The sequence below is a fragment of the Rutilus rutilus genome (assembly GCF_951802725.1).
Source record: "Rutilus rutilus genome assembly, chromosome: 13".
Taxonomy (NCBI): Eukaryota; Metazoa; Chordata; class Actinopteri; order Cypriniformes; family Leuciscidae; genus Rutilus; species Rutilus rutilus.
This window is the reverse complement of record NC_140218.1, coordinates 39241667-39248603: the sequence shown is the minus strand read 5'-3', so window position 1 is coordinate 39248603 and position 6937 is coordinate 39241667. Positions and strand designations below refer to the sequence as shown.

The 6937-nt window shown below is 40.9% G+C and overlaps 1 long non-coding RNA gene across 5 annotated transcripts; it reads left to right on the top strand.

Annotated features, from left to right (window-relative positions):
• The first annotated feature begins 739 nt into the window (after positions 1-739).
• On the top strand, positions 740-5090 carry LOC311302426. Of its 5 annotated transcripts, XR_014629565.1 has the most exons (12): positions 743-1155; positions 1897-2095; positions 2233-2282; positions 2466-2551; positions 2727-2775; positions 3210-3281; positions 3386-3467; positions 3562-3595; positions 3679-3765; positions 3908-4072; positions 4232-4289; positions 4382-5090. It is a non-coding gene; the product is annotated as an uncharacterized lncRNA (long non-coding RNA). The 5 variants fall into 5 exon arrangements; XR_014629563.1 differs by having other exon boundaries at positions 740-1155; positions 2469-2775; XR_014629564.1 differs by having other exon boundaries at positions 740-1155; positions 2466-2775.
• The last annotated feature ends 1847 nt before the right edge of the window (positions 5091-6937 follow it).

The following is a 6937-nucleotide window of genomic DNA, read 5'->3' as shown; positions in this document are numbered from 1 at the left end:
AGGACTAGACATCCCAGGAACTGGTGGACTGACGGCGACCTGTGTTTTATATATGGATGACGTGACCCTTTTCCCAGATAGCAAAAAATATCGGCACGGCTTCTTTTTGCCGCCGGCCCCAAGCTGTCGGCTATAGGTGCGCCCCGCTGGCGGCGATGAAGCGTTTGCCGCCGAATACGTCACTCCCATTTCTTGCGAGATGCCGCCGGCGAACAGCCGCCGGGCCGCCGACTTCATTCTCTCTGGCGGTTGCCGCCGTCTAAATGAACCGCGGCCGGCTGGCGGCAAGCCGCTTTGAAATCGACCAGCCATGAGTGAAACTGACAGCATCTTAACTACTTTTCACATTTAAAGCGATTATAATTATTATGTGAATTATATCAATTTTTGTTGTTGCTCCAAAGCCATTAGGGGTTATAACAGATTTGACTCTGATTCCATGATAAGGTTTAGGAAATTACATTTAAATTACTTTGAAACTCTGAAGCGATAATATGTAAAATATATAGAATTATTTTATTCACTTAAGGTGACAATTCTTTACATTTCTTTGATTTATGCACAATTTGAGATGCACCAATAGACCAAACAGAATTCCTTTTGTAAAACTTACTTGGCAATAAATATCTTTCTGATTCTGATTAGTTTTTAAAATAAATATTTAGCAGAATAAATGGATGAAGTTAGATTTTTCACCAATGCTTGAAATCAGTGAACAGTGAAAGACATCTGCAACTTGGCCAAAATCTTGGGTTTGCTTTATATTTTTTTATTAATTTGCAACCATGGTAATGTCTATGAGAAACATGAAAATCCCTGTTCTGACCTGAAGGATAAAGTGAAATATTTATAAATATTTTGTCTCTCTGTCACTCCAGGAAATTGTGGTTATGTCTTTCATTGTTTTACAAGCTCAATTTTTTTATTTATTTTACCTTTTACATGTATAAGGGATTACTTTGCAGTTTGCAATTGCGAGTTTTGCGACCTGTACAAATGTTTAAGAAAGTGTTAAAGCACAAACAGAGAAGTACCTCCACCGGTCGAGAGGGGCAGCACCTAAAAAACTGAAGCAGATTTACTCGTCTCGTCACACGGTTTCAGTATTTGGAGAGAGGAAATATCTTACTGTATGGGAAATATACGATCTTTTAAGTAAGTACATTTTTCCTTTTTGTGTAACGCAATATTACTATGTTCATTTTTGACATTGTTTTTAGTTCTTCTTCTTAAGATCTGTTCTTGCCTAACTAGTCAAGCTAAAGTAAGTTAGCCTTGTTTGCAAAGTTTCCGCCATAGCTAGGCTAACGTTACTTAGTTTCTTCCTGGCGTTGAGTTTTTTTCTTCTTCTAAGTATGTTTAACTGTTATGTTTATACAAGTGTGAGTACATGTGGTTTAAGATAGTATTGGTCAGTCGAATGAACTAACGTTACAGTTCCTGAACTACGGACAATTATTCTGCCGCCTACGTGGGAATGGTAACGTTAGCAAAATCTTCACGACAAGAAAGACTGATCAGTATAACTTGTGTTGTTTTCTAACTAAACATAATTATGCTGCTAGTCTAGATTAGAGTGTTCGCTACCACATGCTGTTTCACCTTTTTTACACACTGAGTTCAAGCATGTTCTAACCTTACATGTTAAATGTATCTAGCTACAGTAGGTAGCCAAACTTTACATCTAGAAAGACTAGTTTAACTTTTGGTGTTATCTTACAAAAATAACGATGTAGGTTGTTTATATGATTTTGTTTGTCTGAACATGGTTTTCTGTTGATCCACTTGTGAAAATTACTGCTTTTTCGAAGGGGTGAGCATTTTAATGTTGTTGATTTTGCCTGAAAAAAAAAAAATCAAAAAGTATACTTTATGCTAATGTGTCTTCTATTTTAGATGCTTCACATTGTTCAGTTTATCAACAAGGAGGATCTGCCATTTGCAGTGGTTCCGCAAGAGTGGCTCAACGAAGGGCATGTGCCATTGGCCCCCATTTAACCTCCGCAAAAAAGACAAAGGAACAATTTAGCCATCCGCTGCACACCTCCACACAGCACCTGGGAGAAACATCATTTTAAGTTCATGAAGGGAGCAGGTAAATGGGTCTGACTTGTACATTTGATTTTCCTTTATTTCATCTGTGTAATTTATTTGTCTGTTTATTGTGGATAACGGAATCTTTCATTCATTATTATTATTATTATCATCAAATTTCTGTTTCCTCTTTCTTAGAACCAGGTTTCTCCCCAGTAATCCAGAATCCGCCAAGAGTTTGAGTACAAGTAAGTGATGTTATTTGTGAAGTTTTTTTGTCTTGGAAACTATTGCTTCTATTTAAAGTTGGCATGAACTGGAAGTTACAAACGACTTTTCTCCAGTGTTGACATATTTCCAAGTGAAAGGGAATATTGAATAGAGGAGCAGGGTTTTACTCTAGCGCTCCTCATCTCCATCTCTGCTCATAGCAGACTAACGGTTTGAGGGGAGTTGCCACGCCCTCACGCCATTGCACATGACCAGAAGAGAAGTCGTTTCGAGGGGGGAGGGAAGGGTAACGTATTTGATTAAATATTATAAGGGTACATGAATAAAAAATAAAAAAAGTGCACAGATGAATAATTTACATAAACACTACAATATTAGATATAAAAATACAAATTGTAAAATTTGATTTCATGCTGACTTTAAGATGATGAATCCTTTAATCATAATCTGTTTTTCACTAGGACACTTGATGGGATTCGCTGCAGCAGTTTCTGGATGAAAGGTGTTGAGGTGTGTTGTACATTCCATTAGCTTTACACAGTTCAATTATTGTTTCATTACTGAATATGCAATACTCTAGCCTGACTACGTCAGATTTCGTACTTCCGCTCAATTTCATTTCGCTTCTGTACTCAGTCTGAGACAGCGTCATAGCTTTCCGTTTTCCTCCGGCCTGAAAACAGCCGGCCAATCAACGAACAGAGGGCGGGCTGAGAGCCGTGACGTAGACACTGATTGTACCGTGGATGCGTAGATTTACTTCACATAATCTGCAAAAGTCATTCACAGCCATGTTCACTCCGGTATTTCGCTCGATGGTTTTGTTTTCGCATCATACATGTTTACAGTGGAAGTTAGATGCGGCTGAGCATGCGCATAACACACGCCATAACCAAACGTTATGTGATTGGCTTACGGGTAACCAATGATTTATCTAGCCCCAGCTCATCAAGTACTAAGCTTTACACCCCCGGCAGCAAATTTACCCTGGCAGCATATGGGTGAAAACTCTGGAGGTATGTAATATGTTGCGCTTAACTAAGTGTTACATTTAAGTCCAATTCATTAAATGTATGCAATAACTTCAAACATATTTTTACATGTCAATGATTATCAATAGGAGGGAGAAAGTCATTGCTCTATTGTTGGCCCTTGTACTCCAATGGCATCTCGTGTCAAGCATGAAGTTTTCAGCTGTGAAGGTATATTCTAGCCCTATGTCTTAATGTCCAGTGTTTTAACAGTATTGAAAATAGTGCCTTTAGTTGTTTGTTTTATTTTATTTTTTAAATGTAGAACCAAGCCCTGAGGGAAAGCAATGCACGAGCAGGTGAGAACTTGCACTGTTTCTTAAATTGTACTTTTTTGTGTGTGATGTAAGTCCAAAATTACCATATGCCTTTCATTTTGTAGCTTCGGATCACACCGGCTCACTTCAAGAGCAGGTGAAGCAAGTTCAACAAACAATGTTGAAGACGTTTGCTTGCACTGGGAAATCAGGTACAACTTGCAAACAGCACCTGTGGTTGTTGGTTTAATTCCCACTGGGGCTACCTGACCATGTAGTAGACCTAGATATAAATGTCATAGTTTAGTAGTTGAGGGACCAGGACTGACTATTTTATTCTGGGAAACCCTGTAGGTGCAGATCAGACCCTTATGCTGTGACGTCTTGCAGAGTTTGGTGATGTTGTGTCTGTTGGAGTTATCCCTGTCAGGGGATCTGTTACTCCCCCTACACACCCAGGAAGATTTGCCGTGTCTTGACAACAGTTTGAAGCAGGATAAAAAGCTCCAGGAACAATTTGTAAGTTTGCTGATTATAATGCCATAGAGTAATCTAAAGTAAAATTTAAGATTGTATACTGCATATATTACAGTCTGAATCCTCAGCCTTTCACATTTTTTATTTATTCATGAGAAGCTTCAGAGAAATGTAATTTGTAACACTTTTTTGGATTTTCAGCTCGGTGTAGGGGATAAAGCATGTTTTAGAGACATGTTCCTTTAGACCATTGTTCAAAGTAAGTTGGATATTTTTTTAATTATATTTAAGTAGATGTGTATGGCCTCATGCAATTCAAATGAAATGACAGATCTGTATTTTCTAAATTAGCCATCCAGAAGAACCTGGCAACCCAGGATGCCACTGATGAAGCGGTCTAGGTTAACGTTTCGCGTTACCTGAAAGGAGCATCTGACCGTGAAGGCAGAAAAAGGCACCGCACAGCTGAGAGGGACCCACAGCCGACCACTTAGGCTGACTACTGACACCCCAGAATCACTGACAACTGGAATCCTTTCTTTATCTTGCAGTCAGTAACATCAAGACCCCTAAAGAAGTCAGAAGTGTCACACTATACTCACTAACTGTGGAAATTACTTTCTTTTTTTTCTTTTTTCAAATAATGCTTGTAAGTCCTTGTGCCACAGGTCAGCATTGCAGCTATAATGGTCTATTCTACTCCAGAGCTTTACTATAAATTACTACCACTTAACCTATTGTTAGAAATGGCTTGTAAATGTGATGTCATACTTTGATTTATTTGGTATCCTGCACATTATTTCGTATCAAGTATTCTCTTTACTTACAGGTAATTTTTTTCACCCTAGAGCTGTCCTCTTTATATGAACAATAATTGTAAGAGTAATTTGCTTGTAAGGCTGTTTTTTGTTTGTTTGTTTTTTTACCAAAATTTAATAAGAAACCTGCATGTTAGTATATTGATTTATTTATTTTTCTGTTATGTTTCAGTGATCTGACACATCTTGTTTAAATGACAGTTAATGTACTTTGAAATGTGGAATAAAAATGGCAAATGGATATTTGTCTGGTTTGAGCAATCATTATTCTTGATAAACTGCATGCTATAAATATGAAATATTATATATATATATATATATATATATAGCCAGAATAAGCGGCGGCAGATCGCTCGAAAATAGCGCTTGCCTCCAGCGGGCCGCGGAAGGGCCGCCTTAAATATAACGGCGGCGGGACGGCGGTTGGCCCGCGGGCCGGCCGCGGAACGAAGGCGGTAGGAAGGCGGCTGCCGCTTTTAAAAAGCGGCTGCCGCCGGCGGTGCGCCGTCCAACGTGTTTGCGATGTCGCCATTCTGCCGCTTCTACTGCCGCCGGAGCGCCGACGGTGGTCCGCCGACTCATTGCTATCTGGGTTAACGACTGACCTTTTATCAGTACGAAGAGCAATGGACTTGACTGACTGGTACGGTCGGGCCTCGGGCGCCAGGCTCAATAGGAGTAAGTCCGAGGCCCAGCTCTTCGGGCCGTGGGGGAACATTGACAAAGGTGGACTAGATTTGGATTTTAAAGACAATGATTTGAAAATTTTAGGTGTAAAATTTGACAGAAAGGGTGGAGGACAGGGAAACTGGACTGACATCTTAGGGAAAGTTAGGCAAAGACTGGGCTTCTGGGGACTAAGACAACTGACGTTTGAAGGCAAGATTTTAATTTTTAAATCCGTGATTTTACCACTGATTTTACTTGTCTGTTCTGTTTTTAGTCCCCCAAGACGATTCCTGGCCAACCTGGAGAGGGCGGTATTTTATTTCCTGTGGGGGTCCAAGTGGGAACAACTAAAGAGGGAGGTCGTCAAAAAGAAAAAAGAGAATGGCGGGAAAGGCCTCCCAGACCCCCACCTGTTTTTAGGCAGCCGATTTGCCGCCCTCCACCAAGTGGCCAGTCGCCACATCCCTTTTCACGTGACCACGGGCTGAGCCCGTACACAAGTGTACCGACTTGCGTGTAATTGTCTCTTTGCCGTCGGAGAGTTATAGCCATTTAAGTAAAGCCCGCCTCGCCCACTGCCGGTTTAGGAGTTACAAGCCATTTCGTGCTTTTGAACGATCATGATCCAAAATCCCAGGTTGCACTCCAAAGGGTCGTCTTGTGCACTCTGTTGTGGTCCATTTTCGGTGAGCTTGTTTGTTGGCAGCCCTCTCGCCGCGGCCCAGGTGGGCGTGGCCTTTGCCGGCTCCCCCGCCTCGGCGTCATTGTGTCATCGCTTCTCAGCCTTTTGGCTAAGATCAAGTGCAAGTGGCATGACCGCAGTACTTGGTGGCTAAAGTTTTGAGAAAGAGAGGTGAAGAGATGGCGGAGGGAGTTTTTGAGAGAAGGATAAAGAACACGACGAGACTCTACAGGGAAGGATCCAGAGAAGAAGAGATGCCAGAAAGGGAGGAATTCATCCAAAAAGTCATCATCGATTTGTTGAAGATTGAGCCTCCGGGGATTCTTGGAATTCAAAGAAATGGCAAAGACAAGTATTTTGATGTCACGATGAAAGACAGTATTTTATTCCAGGGATTTTTGGAAAAGTTCAGAGAAAAGGAAGGTGAGCATCCTCTGGATAATTTTAGAATGCAGTCTTTGGGGAGAAATAATTTCCGGATTTTGACAATCAATATGTTTGACATGAACATGGAAGATGAAGAGGTGGAATCTTTTCTTCGAAACCATGTTAGAATAATATCTACGGCAAGGTACAGAAGGGACAGATTCGCGGTGTGGAATGGACAAAGGCAGTATCAAGTGTTACTCAACGAGGACCCAGCTGGTTTTCAGGGTTATCATCATCCTCCGGCCAGTTTTAAGATTGCAGGGGTAAGGGGATACATAGTGTATTCTGGTCAGCCTCAATATTATAGGT